Here is an 18,429-nt window from a genome sequence, read left to right on the forward strand (position 1 = left end):
AGTAATTAATTTGTGATCCTTTGGAGGATATGTCTGCCCTGTGCAAGGAAGAATTGTAGGGACTCTGTCTGAATGCACTAAATTGGTTGTGAAAGAGAAAGGAGGAGACTAACAGACAGCTACACTCTTTCTGATAGGACCTTTAGCACTGTTATAGACTGCGCCTCTTCATCCAGATCTGGTTTAAGACCTCATCCAACATCTTGCAATCGGATGGTTACAAACAACACTTAAAATGCCTGGGAAGGTGGTTGTCTGGACATGAGGCATTGATGGGCATTGCAAGCTAAGGGCATTTCATTTAGCGGTGCACATCCTCCAGGCCCTTCGTGTGAACTGTAGCTGATTTTGCTGATTGCTTCCTGCTGATAGGTTTATGGGGTACATTCTGAAAGAAGCAGAGCAGAACATAGCGGTACAGGCCTCTGTAGTATCCTACTGCATTCTACAACCAGGAAGCAGAAATATAGGCCACGGACCGTTAAGTGAATGTGACAAGCAGATGCTGGCCATAGAAGTGAAAGAGACAGGCAGTGTGAATTATAGCGACTGAGCAACAAAACATCTTCCTTGTCACTGATTCTCAAAAGGCCTGCTAGTTTGAGTCTGTAAAGCTGGTTAGAGAGTTTAGCCTCAGTAACTGATGACAGTGGCATACATTACATCAGCACTATCTTGTATCTACGTTGACAAGGAAATGATTTTTATCTATTTTTTAAGGCTGCAGTTTTTCAGACCTAATTTTCACCATGGTATTTTCTCTCTCTCTCTCTCTCTCTTCCGTAACAAATGTAAACCAGATGCTGGGAATTTAACAAGTCAATTTATAGATGTTTGTGTTTTATTTATAGAACAATCTACTTCCTCAGTGGAAGCAATTGTTAACTTCATTCAACATGTCTGAAAATGCAGCCTACCATATAAACAAAGGGTTAGATTATACCAACCTTCTATGTTTATACAAAATGCTGGTAGCTATTTCAGAGCTGATGGCCACATATTCTGAACTGTTTCTCACCTTCAGCCTATGGACTGACACCATGAACCCAGCAGGAGAAAGGGAAACTCCCATGGTGAAAATAGCCACACTGATAGACTGCTTCTGGTATCCTGCTCCGTCTGCTAATTTTTAATTCTAATTAATTCACCAATTAATTCTCAGCGGTGTCTCAATGTCTTATACAGCAGACTCAGCTGGTGCATCATTGGTCTGCAGCTAAACACCTGCAGATGGCAGCTTGACAAAATATTGGTTTTCAATGACTAGGATTTGTTGTTTAATTCAACAGTTCTTGAGCTTCACAAAGTTTGTATCAGCACATGACTATAATGATCATATTTAGGGTAGCCATTTGTGAGCTGATGAGTAAATTCATGGGGGCAGCTTGCTCTGGGGGTGCAAAGGCGAAAAGACCCACACACAGCAGTGGGGCATGGAGGCCAGATTAACCTTTTGTGGGCCCTGGCGCCAAACATATTTGTGGGCCCCCATGTAGTCGCTGTGGGCTCTGAGTGTGGGCCTGGTGTGGCAGTGCCATTGGTGCCATAGTATAGCCAGTACTGAATCTCAGAGACATTTTTCATTTTGATCACACACCTCTGCATGACTATATGTATTGCCATTCACAGCTCCCTCAGCTCCCCGTTTTTCTCATTAAGCTGTATATCCATGTGGGTTTACCAGTGTCCACAGTGAGCAGTAATTTCACAGTGATCAGGGGAAACTCCCCACAGATTTATCTCCTTCCTCATTCAGACCTTGTATAGCATGTCTCCAGTAACACCCTATGTCACCAGTCACTGTATGTGGTTCTGGTCTCAGCTCAATAAAGTTTCAAAGCCAGCAGATACCTGATCAATTCTGACAAATCCCTCCCTCAGCGCTCATCCTGCCATTTGAGCAAGCCACTTGCAAACACCATTACCCCAAAGTGAGGACTTAGACCCTGGGAACCTGAAGTCACCAGCCTTTCTCCCTCTGCTCCCATCTATGTGCTAGTCTACTACTTGGTCACCACCACCTCTCCCCATGCCTGTTTCCCTTCTACCTTGGACGTGGTCCTCCCTAGCCAGCTGGGGCTATTCTCCTCCTGCAAGCCTGATCTACTTCCTCTTTCCCTGCTCCTCTTGACATTCCTTTCCTACAGGTGACCTCTGTTCCTTGAGGTTAACTCCAGTTTCTTTATCTGCTCCTAGCTTAATGGCCCCCAGTAGTCACAGAGCCACCTGCAGCTTCTCTGGCTATAACCATGGGGCCAATTGCTAGAGGCCAGCCTTAGATAGTTGCAGCTGCTAGCAAGGGAGGGGTGGCAATTCCAAGGCTGAGCATGTTTCAGCCTTGCAATGGCCTCACTAGGGGTTCTAAATCCTCAGCCCTGGCCCGAGGCAGCTGCAGACTCTGGAGTTAAGTGCTTCCCTCCTCTAGGTCACGGCTTTAAGTACCTGAAATGCCCATCTCCTGCAGCAGAGGCCACCAGTTCCCACGCACCACTCAGCTAGCACATAGTCATGCAGAAAGTGCAACCTGAATGATTTTGGAGGCTGGGGTGCCAGGAGGTTCCCATCCCTGAGCAGCAGGTCTGCAACAAGCTCACATGGCCCCCCTCCGCTGTGGGACCAGGACCCTGTGAAGACAGTGGAGTTACCCTGTGTATATCCAGTTCTGCCCAAAGCCTGTTGAAGTAAGTGGGAGTCTTTTCGTTGTCCTTAATGGGCTGTCTATAGAAGCAAAGGACCCCATTCTAGACTCTAGGAGCAAAGTACATTCTATGCTGCACTGGTTTACTATTATAACAGGACGCTCTCACATTACCTAGTGAATAAGCAACACCTCCTACAGCACCCACCTTTTTCTGAGAGGCCTCTTGCCCAATTACTAAATGTAACCCTGCTTAGCTTACAAGGGCTGAAAATATCAGGTAGTATGGTTACAAAAGCAAGGCACTTCTGAATTCAGCAGGAATTTTGGATGTGCACAGAACACAGACAGGATGGGTTCCCAAATGGTTACAGAACTGCAGTCAAGTGGAACAATTTTCAGCTTGCGTGATTGCAGGATATCTGATCCATATTGTAAGACTGTCCTACATAAATGAGGAAAAGTTGAGGTGCCTTTGTTATTCTTTTCTTCTACTCTTCATTTCTGTGGGGAATTTGCCAATGCAATATCACTGTCTTCTTTTTAAACAAACAAAACTAAAAAAAATGGCAATGGCTGTTGAAAATAGCAATTCCAGTCCTAGTTAGCACTGGGAAGACCCCAGCATTTGTTGCTCAATTTTATCCTACTTTTTCTACAGCAAGTTACAGTGGTTCAGTACATTTGATTTGGGAGAAATGAAATAACAGCTGCCCAAATTGAGCTTGAGCACTCCTGAATTCTGAGGATGTTCAAATCTGGAAGGCATGTGCTAGATTCCCTTTCTGAATATTGGATAAATCTGGAAAAGAAAAGTCAATTTCTGCTTCCATGGCTCAGAAGTAGAAATCCTCCTGCGTGCCTGGTACTGTACCTAAACCTGCCCAGATCCTCTAGTACAGCCTCCCCTCCCTTACTTTTCATTTTAACTTCTCCTGGTGGGGTCCACATACCTCCCTTGCTAGGCTTCAGATAGAGTGGTGCACTGTCCATTAATTCCACCCAGTTCCTTCTTTGGGGGCTGCCAGGCGAGATCACACCAGCATCCCTAATCCAGTCTGGTCTTCTAAGGGTGATATCTGGGCCAAAGCCTTCTACTCCTTGGGCATACTTGTTCCCCATTCACAATGCCACCCCCTTCTAGCAGCCAGCTCTCTATTCACAGCGAGCTGCAGCGCATGGGGTCTCAGCTTCCCCACTCTTTCTCCCTCCCTTTCCTGTTGATAGCTGCCAAGGGAATGCTGGGAAATGTAGTTCCTTGCCTGCTCCAGGGCTGGCTCTCTAGACAGGGAGCTGGCCAAGGAATTACAGCTCTCAGGGCCCTTGGGTTCTCAGCTCTCATGCTGGATCCCTGCTGCTCCAAGGCTCCACTTCTGCAGTGCTGCGAGAGGGGAGGAAGCGAGTGTTATGGGGCCCCTTCTGAGCTTGGGCCCGACGCTATGGCACCATTGGCTCCATGGTAAATCCGGTACTGGCGGCACGATGCAGTCTCTGCACTCAACAAAGCACAGAGGCTGCTTCATCTATACACCTCCAGGATGCAAAGCTTCCCAAAAAGGGCAACGAAGGGATGGAGCCAGCTGCACAGAAAGGAGTATAATGCATTACTCAAGGGTCTTGCTTTGGACATAGGGGACTATGTACTATGGAGTTCAGGGAGGAATCCCTCACAGGACTCCCCTGGCACCATGTAGCTCAGGGGTTCTCAAACTGGGGGTAGGGACGTCTCAGGAGGTTATGAGGTAATTACATGGGGGGATCGCGTGCTGTCAGCCTCCACCCCAAACCCCACTTTGCCTCCAGCATTTATAATGGTGTTAAATATATTTAAAAGTGTTTTTAATTTATAAAAGGAGTCACACTCAGAGGCTTGCTATGTGAAAGGGGTCACCACCAGTACAAAAGTTTGAGAACCACTGAATTGTAACTCCACACAGCCCCTCACAGAATGAAGCATAAAAAGACAGGAGTAGGTAAAACAATGAATATTTATATGGCTATTAAATAAGAGTTTGGAGGTTTGGGATTTGGTTTTTGATTTTTATGATTTGGATTTCTGCTGTTTGCACATCTAATTTTCTGTCCGTGTTGAGAAATCCCAGTTCCATGGGCTAAGGGCAAGAGTTAACATTTTAAACTGAAATACAGTTCAGTTCCAGTCGGCCTCTCTGTCTGCCCCTTAGATCCTCTCATTCCTGTGAAGTGTCATACAGACAATGAGAACAGAAACTCCATGTACCACACTGACTGCATGCATTTTCCATTAAACATGTTATGGTCTTTCCGTTGAAATTACTCTACAAGAACCCTTCAGATTTTCTCAGCAAATATTTTTTATCACTTTGAGCACCCCCCACCCAGAACCCTTACACTCCCCTTCTTCCTAATACTACTAAATAATCAATATCTGTGTAGAGGATTGGTACCAAACCACTAAGTCTAAAACAGAAAGAACAACATGTCAATAAATCATGATCTTTTCTTTCCTTCCTCTTTTAGGTTTAACAAAACTGTTATTCCAACAGCTAAGCCTGCAGCAACATTGTTATATTGCTGTTTCTAAGGTCAGAGTGGTTTTCAGCTTGAGACAAGTCCAGCTGTTCATTTTTATTTGCTTCCAAGTTATAAATAAGGAGGAGATTTAAAATGAGAGATTTGCACTCCAACGCGGTAACGAACTTCTCAAGAAAACTTTGTATTCATTTCCCATTGCACAACGGGGGGAGGGGTAGCTCAGTGGTTTGAGCATTGGTCTGCTAAACCCAGGGTTGTGAGTTCAATCCTTGAGGGGGCCACTTAGGGATCTGGGGCAAAATCAGTACTTGGTCCTGCTAGTGAAGGCAGGGGGCTGGACTCGATGACCTTTCAAGGTCCCTTCCAGTTCTAGGAGATGGGATATCTCCATTTTAAAAGGAAGATGACATGCATTGGCTAAATTGCCATTATCCCTAGTTTAAGTTACAGGCCTCAATATGAAGTACAATACAACTCAGCACATTCACTGTTGAGAGCTGCAACTTTTCACATCAAGCTGAAGAAACTTAATTTGTTATGGGCAGTAATGCTTCAAATCCCTGCATAGAAAACGAAGATTCTAAGATTTGGGAGGAGGAAGGATGCTGTACTATTGTGGTAAAGACACAGGATTGAGAGCCCAGAGTTCTGCATTCCAGTCCTGGCTCTAACTGACTTGACCTTGAACAGTTCACTTAGGCCCTGAGTGCACAAATACTTATTGCAATGTTAACTTTACACATGTGAGTGCTCCCCCTGATATCACATTCATAAAATTAAGCACATGCACAAGATCGGGGCATTTAATCTGTGTCTCAGTTTCCCCATTTGTAAATACGGATTATAATATTTACCTGTTTCCCGGGGGATTGTGAAGCTAAATTCATTAGTGTTTGTACAATGCTTTCACATCTGTAAATGCAATAGCTATAACAGTACAAAGTATTATTTCTGTATTTCTTGGATAGCGTGGGAGCATCACTGTAATGATTTGCATTCCAAAGGAAAAATTCCCTTTTGAAGATTTACTTGCATTCCAAAAGACGAATTCCTCCTCAGAAAAATCAAAGAACAAACAACCGTGCTGCTGAGCACACCTCTGAGAAAAATTCTATTTCTATTCTTCCCTGTTTTTTTTTTTTTTTAATGCAGTTGGGTGGGTTGTGTGTGGTAGAGGCTGGTTCTTTCACTCACTTGTGGAACTCCACCAAAAACAAGGGAATTAATAATTCATCAAGCCAAAAGGTGAAAACAATTTCCCCCCAGTTAATGTTTTCCTTGTGCTTATTTTTCCCCTCTAGATTCTCTCAGAAGTCAGTTGTTTCCCCATTCTAATTAATTTCATAGACCACTTTCCCATCATACTGTTGCATGGTCATTCTCTGTTTTCCCAGTTGAATTCTAATGCTTCTGTGTAAAATTTACTCATCTATTAGCTGTATACAAGTAGTTGTTGATAGACAGACCACTTCTTGTTTATATGGAGCACTTGCCAGAGAAATTGTTGTGTTTATTAGATTCTCCATAGAATTCTAGGAAATTCTTTGTGGCTGCTTGTATCAGCTACCTTTCCATTAGAAATAAATTTAAAAAGAATGCACAAACAAATCAGAGAAAAAATAAGAACCTTTCTCCCAAATCCTTCCCTTACACAACCTGAAAAATGTCACCAATCTAAAATAAACCTATTTGCATTATTCAGAAATGTATGGTTAAAGAGTTCCCCAAAGATTCTAACATAGTACCTACATTATATGTATTTAAACACGGGAATAAATGTAAGTAGAATGTGATAGTATTCATGGAACTCACATTGCAATAAAATTGGTACAGAGCATTCCCACTAGATCTGTGCAAGGATTTCTCTGTGCAAAGATTTCTGTGAAAAAACTGGAAGAGTGGGATTCAGGTATCTTTGTGGCCTATGTCCAAACACAAGATCAGTTGAAAGGGAGGGGCCAGGCTGGGATAGGATATGGGAGGAGACACACACATTATTCCCTCTCTGGTCCCACAGAGCATAGGCAAAATAGATAACAGTCTCTGGAAAACAGATTTTAAAACCAAAGTCCCCATCCAGGGTCCTGGATGCTCCTGCAGCCAGAAGGACTCACTGAAAGCTGCATTTCCAGGGACTTTTTGCACACTGGGCCAAAGCACTGGGCCAAACATAGGAACTGTCCTGTTGGATGAGACTCATAATCCATCTAGTCCCATGATCCTGGGTCAACAATAGCTGGCACCAGATACTTCACAGGAAGGTGAAGGTAAGCACAGTGAGCAGATGTGGGATATCTGCTGTCCCAGGGGGAGTCGCCTCCTAAAAACTAATAATTATAGACTGGATTAAGCCCTGAAGGCTTTACATCTCTTCCAAAATTCTATTATTATTAATTCTTTATCATGATGATTTACATTTATAACTCTAGCTATTTTTGTGAACCATACAAATGCCTGTTCCCTCTTGGAATCCTGCTAAAGTCTTGTCTCCAGTGATATTCTGTAGGAATTGGTTCTTCTGTATGCCTAGCTCTGCCCTCCTGTTGATCCATCTGCCAAGCTTGGGAGTAGGTCCTGTGACAAACTCCTTCCTCCAGTGGAATAACTGGGGAGGACTTCCTGATAGGATTCTCATGGAGATTTTCTTCTCCAGACCCTCTACTCGCTGGCTTTCCGTGGCACAGGTTGATCTGGGTCATTGTACACATGTTTCAGTACTCTTTTATAATTATGCACAAAAAACTACGTGAAAAGAACATTAAGATTGCAAAGTCAAGCTCTCAAAAGTAAGGAAATACCAGAATTCAGGTTACCCTTAATTCAGCTCTCTTGTGTGTATGCATTATGATTCAGTCTTTAACTACATGATCAGAAAGATTTTTTTCCACGGGACTTCTGCCTCATTCAGCACACAGGATGGATAATGCTTTCTTAATGAGCAGCTATTCAGTATTTTTTCCTCATTATTCAATGTGCAGCTGAAGGGCTTATTTACTGCATACTATTAACACACTGCTCTGAAGACAAAATTATTAAGTTTCTCCTGGCCTTTTTGATGGCACTCATCACTGTAGTATCTGAATTCTTCAAGAACATAAATTAATTCCTTTTCACAACACACCTGTGAGATGCAATAGGTATTATTATCCCCATTTTACAGATGGGAAACTGAACCCCAGAAAGATTGATGTAAAAAAAATCCACTAATTTTGGATATTCAACTTGACACCTAGGATTTTTTAGAGTACTTAGCAACATAATTTAGCATTTTACATGTTCAAAGCACAGCTCCCACTGACTTCAGTTGTAGTTGTGAATGCCCAGCACTTCTACAAATCAGAGCCCAGGTGTCTCAACTTGGGCACTGAGAAAATGAGAAACACACAGTTAGTGACCACCTATGGAAAGTCTTGTTCAAGTGACTTAACCAGCATCTTATAGGAACTCTGTAGCAGAGGCAAAGATAGAATCCCATTCTCCAGCGTGGCAGTCAATTGCTTTAACCGTGAGACAGTCCTTTTTCTTCCTGCAAAGCTTTTCTTCATTCACTGCACACCTTCCAACATCTACAACAAATGAGTCAGGGAACCTACATAAAGCTGGTCAGAACATTTTTGACCAAATGAAGTATCACCAAAATACATAGTAATGGCAAAGCCAAAACGTTTTGCACACGTCTTGGTTTTGATGAGATTTTTGGAGGGAAGACTGAGAGTGAGAAAGGGCTTCTTTCACTTTCTATAGCCTGGTGGTTAGGATATTGGGTGGTGGGGGCAGGCTCAGGTCCCTGCTATGCCTGATTAATTCTGACCTTAGACTAAAAAAACTGTGCTTTGTATCACACAGAGAAGGAAATTTAACCTGTCTCTCCCATATATGAGCCCAATATCCTAACTTCCATGGCACACACCTTCCTGGAGTGAAAAAGTTCAGGTTTCAGCCTGCACATTTCCATCTTTGTGCAAACACTTGAAAGGTTTGGGTTTTGTTCCAATGCAAAGCAAAACCAAAATTTGAAATCTTGAAAGTTGCCATGAAACGGAATTGTCATCCTCTGGTCAGCTTTAGTCTTAGTAACAGCAATCTACTTCATCACCCAAGTCTAATTCATCCCCAGAGCACCATCCATCCTGCACCCTGAATGAGGCAGGGCTCCGGTGGAAAAATCTTATGTGATTGTGTAATTCAAAACTTTAACATAAATGTATTTCTGCACAAGGGGGCCAAATTAGCGTGGCACAGGGAATCTAGGCATGACTTCTGCTCATTTTTCTGAACCCACCATTCTCTACTCATACGACTCCCTGTATTAAAGACCCCATTCTCACCTCTGTTCCCAGTCTCATCCCCCTCACTCCCTGTTTTCCACCCAGCTCTCTCCAATGACAGAACCTTGTTTCTATCTATCTTTGCTTCAGGGGCCCTTTCCCCTTACTCTCTGTTTCTGTTCCCTGCCCCTATTTCTCTACTTTCAATCCATATATCTCTTCATTCTCCTCCCTCTTTCTTACTGCTGTTTGAATAAACAGTTCACTGCCTAAGGCTTCTGTCTTCCTGATAAATATAACTTCCCCCTCTCCACCCAATCACTGTGTCTGTCTCTTCCTTCTCTCAAACTCTAACATAAAATGCTTTCAGATGTATAGAAGACTTTCTGATTTAATTTCCTCTCCAGACATAGAGGGGAATTATTTGAAAAATCCTGATTAGACATGATCTGACGCAACTGAGGGAACACAATGTACACAGGGCACTAATAATATTTAACAGTTATGCAACGCATTTGGTTGTCAAACATTAAAGGTCTGATTTTTCAGAGGTGATGAGCACTAACAGCTCCCATTGACTTTTGCTGTTTTTCTGTGTGCTTGGCACTTCTGAAAACCTGGGACCAACTGTTTAGTTCCCCTAACATCCCATAAGGTAAATAGATAAGTATTATTTTTAATCCTCATTTTAGAAATGGAAAAATGAAGGCAAAGAGGCTAATTAATGACTTAGTCCAGGGTAACAAAAAGGATCTATGTTGGAACCAGCATAAGCCCTTTGAGGCAGAGACTATCTCTTTGTTATACATTTGTACAGTGCCTAGCACTATGGAGCTCTAGCATCCAGGCACTATTGTAACAGAAATAATAAAATGAATAAAACTGAGAATTTCCTATCTCAGAGGCTTCTGCTCAAATCACTAGGCTCTGATACAGTTCAGAGTATGTCATCTAAACCTCATTTCAATAAACACCCATTATCTAAAAAAGGGTCATGTTCCCTTAAGTGTTCCAGAGAAAATGGCTTTCAAATACGTGAAGTCTGGATTTGTAAAGATTACCGGCGGCTAATAAAGCATTTACTGCTGAGCTGGCCAGTCTTGAGGTAGCTGGCTGACAGTTTATAATCAGAGACATTGGCTCTGAAGACTTTGAAGTAGATGGTCAGGTGACCCTGAGTGAAAACTTAAAAGTTTCCAGATCTGGCACCTTCAATTATCCACACTCACAATTATTTGAAGATTTTGGGTGTCTCCCAAGACCATCTGATAGCTGAGGCTGTTCTCAAACAGGTAATCTGCTGCCATCTCATGTGTCTTGAGCTAATTATTTATGTATCATCAATTATTTAACTGAAGCCAAATATTTTCTGTTGTCTTAGCCCTCAGATATACAATGAAAACTACCTGAAATGACCATTCAAGATGCTACAACAGAACTGATCTTCTAATATGTGGAACAGAAATAAAGTCAATGAGCCAAATACAGCTACACAGAATGACACCAACTAGGGATCTGGCCCAATTTATTTGGGGATATTTTGGTTTGGGACCTTTTCAAAATAGGAAGTTGCCAAATAAAAGGGCCTCTGGCTCTTGCACTGTTTTCACTGTATTTTAAAGCAATTAAATAACTAAGGTTAGAGAATGACTCTCTACTCACACGACTCCCTGTTTTAAAGATCCCATTTTCATCTCTGTTCCCAGTATCACCTCCCTCACTCCCTGTTTCCCATCCAGCTCTCTCCAATTACAGAACCATGTTTCTATCTATCTTTGCTTCAGGGACCCTTTCTCCCCACTCCTGTTTCTGTCCCCTGCCCCTATTTCTCTACTTTCTGTCCATATCTCTTCAGTCTCCTCCCTCTTTCTCACTGTTATTTGAACAAATAGTTCACTACGTAAGGCTAAGCATAACAAGTAGGAAACAATGTGGAGATACACCATCTCAGGGTGTATCTTGTATACAATCCCTCCTTAAACTCCTGGCATGCTTCCTTCAATGCATTTGAGCTGCTCTGTGGGGTCAGGCCAATGTGCCTCCCTCTCCCTGCCCCATTAGGGTGATATGTCCTGGGGACACATGGCAGAAGTTTGGTCTAAGAAATTGCCATGCATCAGATAGGAACTCTGTGGCAGAGGCAGGGATAGAATCCGGTTTCCTAGGATTACATTCAACTGCCTTAATCATGAGACCTTCTTTTCTCTTCCTGCAATGCCCTGCCTCATGCACAGGGGAGCTGTAGGCTGGCCGAGCAGTTAAGGCGTTGGATTTACATTCCAAAAGATACTTGTCTGCCTGAGTTAGACTCTCACTGGTGGCAGTGTGCTGCTTTCTGAGCTGTAGGTGGGCGCTATTACATACCTTCTGGATCAAATGAAGCCAGGGTCCTACAGGTAATAGCCTCATTCACTACACTATCCTGATCCACTCCCACAGCAGGTCCATCCTGTGCGCTGAATGAGGCTCAGGTCTTGTGGAACAAAATAGTATATGATCATGATATTAAAGACTGTACCATAGTGCATATGCAGAAGGGGGACAAATTAAGATTGCACAGGCAGCCTTAGTTCTGAGATTATCTAACTTTTCAGTGGTAGATTTGTTTTTATTGTAACAGTATATACAAGACCCATGAAATACCAAGTAAAAAAATCATTACTCAACATTTCAAAATGTGGAGTCTCAGCTCCTGAGAGATTATGAAGACAGAGGATACAGGATGATGTCAATTCTTCTTTATGTTCTGACTCCGAATTGCTGGGTAATAAAAAAAACCCAGACCAGAACTCAATTTAGTCCAGAGTCACCTACTCCTAGAATGTGCAACCTACCACTCTTCTACCTACATAAATGGATATTTTACAGTATAAATGTTGAATTTTGCTCCCTGCAAATGTTCAAAATGAATATAAAGCAATCATACTGTAAATACAGCTTGCTTTTATGTTCATGACAGTTTTATGGCACCCTGTTTTATCTGAAATTGCCTCACCTCAGATTCATTGTGAAGCTACATTCTGGCAATGTTCAACAACCATTTCAGTTTATCAAGATACTTTTAAATCTCTAGGAACTGATTAAAACCCAGTTACCCCATAACCTTCTGTGAAGTGGACTGAACTTGTACCTGAACAACTTTGTAGTGGCAAAATGGCCTTCTGAATGGAACAAAACTCTGGGTAAAAAGAGACACAGAATGATCCACCCCAGCATTTTGATTTTGGGTCCACTGAACTGTTTTCAGTCCAGTCTGGGCCCTGTAGCTGCTATTTATATAAGTGCAGTCAGTGAGAAAATGATGCTGTGATTATCATGCCAAATAAACAATGTGACACAAAATGGAAGACTACAAGTTTGATGGTGGTATTTCCTTTCAAGGGTGGTGGTTGTCCTTCCCCGTCTGGGTCAGAGGGAGGCCACACTGCCTCACTACACCGTTGGGACCTCGCCTTAGTATTTGGTGGGGATAATGATAGGATTTAGGCGTTAGTATCCTGACAGGCCTAATGGGGTTGAACTCCCCAACAGGCAATTAGCTTCAGCCTGTAGGCAGAAACAGGTTCTCCCAGGGGCCCGTATGTCCTCGCCCCAAGACAGGGGCTGAACAGTCAAGAGTCTATAGGCCTTGAGCCCTTTGAGCTGGGACTGTGCAAACACCTTGGTCAATTGGCCCTAGTCTCTTGACAGAGACAGGGCACACTCAGTATTCAATCAGCCCTGGTCTGATGCAGAGACAGGGCAAATCCTAGGGGTCGGGTGTCCGCACTCCGGCGGATGACCCTAACAGTGGCGGAGTGGTCTGCCACTACATCAGTGGGGATCCCAACCACAACACGCTGACCATGCCTCAGGCAGAGCTGTAGCCAGACTAAGGTCAGGTAGCCCCAGACAATCTCCTCCCCTTCCCTCAGGGTGTATTTGGATCAGCAGAACGTCCTCCGGCTCTTCTGGGTAGGTGGCCCACGGCAGTGCTGGCAGGTCTGTGGCTGGGCTCAGCTACTAGGGTTGCCAGGTATCCGGTTTTCAAACGGAACACCTGGTCAAAAAAGGACCCCGGCGGTTCCTGTCGGTACTGGTGGCTCCTGTCGGCACCGCCAACCAGGCCGTTAAAAGTCCGGTCGGTGGTGCAGCGTGGGCGGCCAGGGAGGCTCTGCACGCTGCCCCTGCCACCAATGGCAGCTGCGAGGGCAGCGCCTGTGGGCGCGAGGGCAATGCACGGAGCATCCCTGGCCAACCCTCTGCCTAGGGACTGCAGGGACCTGACAGCCACTTCCTAGCAGCTGCAGTAAGCACTACTAGGACTCCACACCCTGAACCCTGTCCCGACCCCCAACCTCCTGCCCCAGCCCAGAGTCCCCTCCCACACCCAAGCTCCCTCCCAGAGCCCGCACCCCTAACACCCAGCCTGGAGCCCCCTCCTTTATCCCAAACCCCTCATCCCCAGCCCAGAGCCTTCGCCCCCAGCCGGAGTCTTCATCCCACCTCTCGGTACCTCAACCCCTTTCCCCAACCCAGAGCCCTCTCCTGAACTCTGAACCCCTCATCTCCAGCCTCACCTAAGAGCCCGCACCCCCAGTCAGAGTCCTCACCCCTCTCCCACACCCCAACCCCTTGCCCCAGCCTGGTGAAAGTCAGTGAGGGTAGGGGAGAATGAGCGATGGAGGGAGGATGGATGGAGTGAGGGGGGGGCTAGGAGAAAGGGTGGGGCAGTGCGGGGCAGGAGGCAGGGCAGGGGTGTTCAGTTTTGTGAAAGTTGGCAACCCTTTCAGCGGCAGGGTCAGCGGCTGGGAGCGAGCAGGATCCGTCTGCCTCCCTCGGTGTCCCAGCCCCAAATGAATGGGAGACCCTGCCCTTTATACTTCCTGTTCCGGTAATGTACTTCCAGTGGGTGGGGTGACGCAAGCCTGGCTCTGCCCGCTTGGGCAAAGATGGTAGTTACTCCCCCTCTGGCTCAAAGGGAGGCCACACTGCCTCACTACAGGTGGCCTGGAGGACACTTTGTGCTTGTGAAGTTTTGGGATGATCTGTTTCCCTGACTGTTACATAAGCAAAATGAAGTATACAGAGCTTTTCTAGTGTCCTTTCACTTCTTGCCAATGCATTGAAAGTTGCATGCATGACATAAAGCAAAAGCCTGGAATTATATATTTAATAGTGCATATTCTTATCCTTACTGGTAGAAAATCAATTGTCTATTTCCCTGAAACAACTGATGTTTCCAATAATGTCCTCAGCTACAACTACTGTCTTAAAAAGCACATTATTGCTATCACAAACCATTAAATGTAATATATAATAGAATATATAATAGAAGAAGCCCCTTAAAATCCCCCATTGCCACAATTCATAACCAGCTTGTTAGAGCCTTAACTGCCCTCAGCTTTGCCTTGGGCCATTAACTAACAAACCAACCATTAACTTCTAGTAATGATCATTTTTTTCCCAGAGATTGTTACTTAATCGAACTCCTGGGCAGTGTCAGTTCTTTTATGCCATGTCACAATGACTGTGCATTACAGCATGTTCCTAGTATACAAGCCACCTACTGAAATAAACAAGAGTTAGATACTTAAATCTTTTGCTGTACATTATTTAAAATACATTACTTTAATGAACAGATTCGATGTATCAGAGATACTTTTTCTTTTCTTTTCTTTTCTTTCTTTTTTATTCTCCAGAGCATATGCATCAACTAACTTAGATGCAGAATTAATGTGTGCTGCAGTTCAGTAATGTATACAATGTCAAGACACTGTATTAGTAAGCTGTATTACATATTCATTTGGGTAAGACACATTTGATTATTAACATTCTGTTCTTCAGCAACAAGCCACATGTGCTGTCTGTTGCCATGGTAATAAATTAGAAAGGATAACCTGACTACTTATCAATTTTTATTAGCGCAATCATCCTACCTGCTTAACCCCTAGGTAACAGCAGAATATTTAAACAACATTTCTAAAAAATAATGCAACTCAGGGGTGCAAGTTAAGCTAATTGGGTGGGGACGGATCCAAAGAAATGAAAAAAAATTCTGAGACTTGTGATATGGTGCCAATATGGTTCATTAATATTACAGGGTCAAAAATGTTAATGTTCCTGAGGATTTTATCATACAGGAAAGAGATGAAAGTAAAAGCAGAAAGTTAAGAAGGGTAAAATGAAAAAAAGAAAATACTTCCCTCCTGCTGTGTTTAGGGCAATGTGCTTACATGCATATGCTAAATTACAGACCTGAATAAGTGGAACCAAAACATGTACTTATGAAACATTAAATACTATGCAATACTTAATGCATTTTAAACAGTAGAAAAAATATAACCACTTTAATGTATGAACATGGCTTGTCCTAATGTATTAAAATTACATGAGTAGTGGGCTGGGACCTTTAAGATCCCCATCTGTCTCCCATAGGAAAATCAATTATTTTAGAGTAATCAACAGAGAATAAGGTTCACGTTTATTCCCAAAGCATCCAAGAATAAAAATAAGAATCATAACTAGCGCCCCATGATTTTCACCAATGTGCAATAACACAAATTAAATGAAAAACATACTCTGCAGAAGCGGTTCCTATGGCTCCCATTCTAAGGGTCTGAGCCCCAATCCCCTAGCCGGGCATTGAGATCTGGTGCACAGGATCAAAATGCTACTCACTCTAATTTGGCCCATCCACCCCCTATCATGATGGAGGGGAGGCTGGGTCAAACCTGAGTGGTACTGCAACCCCGTGCACCAGGTCGCAACACCTGGAATAGGGAGCTGGCCCAGCCACGCAGGACCGAAGTTGCTGCTGAGAGGTGAGCGCAGGACTGACTTGCTCTGCAACACCCCCTAGGGCCTCTCACCCCACCTCCCCACAAGGGCAGGACCTGACCTTCTCTCCTCCTTCTGCCCCCTCACAAGGGCTCCCCACAGTAAAACAAACTAAAACAAAATTCCCAGAAAATAAAATGAAAAACTATTAAAAAAAATCAAGAATTTCACAGAGCTCTAATTATAAACAGGCTAATTTTGAAGAATCGCATGTTGGTCCTATAGGTCTAGATGTTCCTATATAGCTAAATATGTTTTAAAAAATGAAACATGGTTTAATTACCAGTTATTTAAATCTTTATATTTGCATTAATATTATTTGTGTTATAAGCAATACAATAGTGTTCTATTTCTGCATTAAACATTCTGTGTTTAATGTCTTTATTTTCCTTTATGAAAAATCAGAATGTCCCACTGGATTTAAATTGCCAGTGCCCACTGAAATGAAATTGTAGGCATCTCTGCTGTGGAATTATTGCTTTAGGAAAACACTGACTACATAAAAGCAATCTTCTTAATCAAAGAAGTTTTAAATATTCCATTTACCCAAACTGTAAAGACTTAGGTTAAAATTTTCAACAGTACCGAAGTGACTAAATAGCCTAAGTTCCTTTTTTCCCAATAGTAAGTTAGACACTTGAGCCCAGATTTGTAAAGGTATTTCGACGTTTCTGCACTCAAAAAGGATTTAGGCATGTAAGAGCCAAAAGCCCCTTGACATTGATGGGATTTAGGCTCCTAATTGTCTAAATCCTTTTTGAAAGTGAGATTTAGGTTCCTAAATCAGTTAGGTGTTGCAAGGCTTTAAAAGTCTGGGCCTTAATGTAACATTTTTAGAAGTGCTGAGGTAATTTTCAAAAGTCACTTAGGTCTAGATCCACAAAGGGGACTTACACTCTGTGTTGCAACACCTAATGTTAGGTGCCCTCCTGCTAATGGAATCCACAGCCCTGAACAAGGTACCCAGACTCACTATACAATTCTTGGGAGAGTTAGGTGCCTAAGAATGGGATCCACAAAAACTAGCACGCTGAGCAGGGAGCTGCCTAAGCTAACGAATAGGTAACGCCACGGAGAGAGGTGTGGCCTAAGTAATGTACCACAAAGGAATCAGGCATCTAAGTCTGAGCCAGATGGAGACATCTATTTCTGCTTGGGTTTTACATCCATGAACCTTTTACTGAGTGGTTAAGCCCTTACTCACAAAAAGCTGAGGAGACAGAGGTGCTTCTTCTTCCCTCCACCAAAACTTTTAGCTCCGTGGTTAGAGCACTCACCCAGCATGTGGGAAACTTAGGTTCAATTCCATCCACTACCTGATGTGGAGAGCACTAATAACCCTCCTCTCCTATCTCTTAGGAGGGTGCTCTAACCACTGGGCTATGAGCTATTCTGGAGCAAGTCTTTCTCACTTCCTCCTGTTGAAACTGTTGCATTTTCTAAAAGTTATTAAAATAGTCACTGGAGCAAAGACTTGAACACAGCTGAGTGCAATAGGATATTGACTCATTCTCTCTGGACCAATGACTATCTAATTATTTATAGACGTGGACACCTTCAACAGGAGAGACAGAGAGCCCCACTCCAGAATGTCCCAGAGCCCAGAGGTTAGGGCACTCAACTGAGATGAGGGGAGTTAGACCTGGGTGTCCCACAGCCTGGGTGAGTGCTCTAACCACTGGGCTAAAGGTTCTAAGAGGACAGAAGCACCATCACTTCCTTCTCTTCCAGTGTTTTGTGCAGGGCCTGATCTATGAGCATGCCTACTGGATTGGGCCCTGCAGGTAAGGTTGGCAGGGCAATACCAATTTGAGGATCCAATTGAGGCTTAGGTGTCCAGGCATCTGGAACAAGGCCGACGTGCATGTCCTCAGATTTTTAGTCATCGAAAGGAATTTATCCATGGAAGCTTAGATGCCTAGGAAGTTTAGAAGTGTACAGGGTAAGGCGACCATTAGAGAGGGTTTTGAGGATGTAAAGTTTGAACTTAGGTTCCTAAAGTGGCAGTTAGACCTCTAAATCCCTCTGTGGATCTAGTCCTTATTGCTTAGGAATGCAAGTCTAATTGAAAGTCAATGGGACTAATGCTCTTAAGTACCTAAGTCTCTTCTGAAAATGAGATTTAGGATCTTAAAGGTAAAGTATTTTAAAGTCCCTTAGTCCTATTAATTTAAACTCCTAGGTGTCCAA

This window comes from Trachemys scripta, chromosome 3, assembly GCF_013100865.1.
Source record: "Trachemys scripta elegans isolate TJP31775 chromosome 3, CAS_Tse_1.0, whole genome shotgun sequence".
NCBI classification, from domain to species: Eukaryota; Metazoa; Chordata; order Testudines; family Emydidae; genus Trachemys; species Trachemys scripta.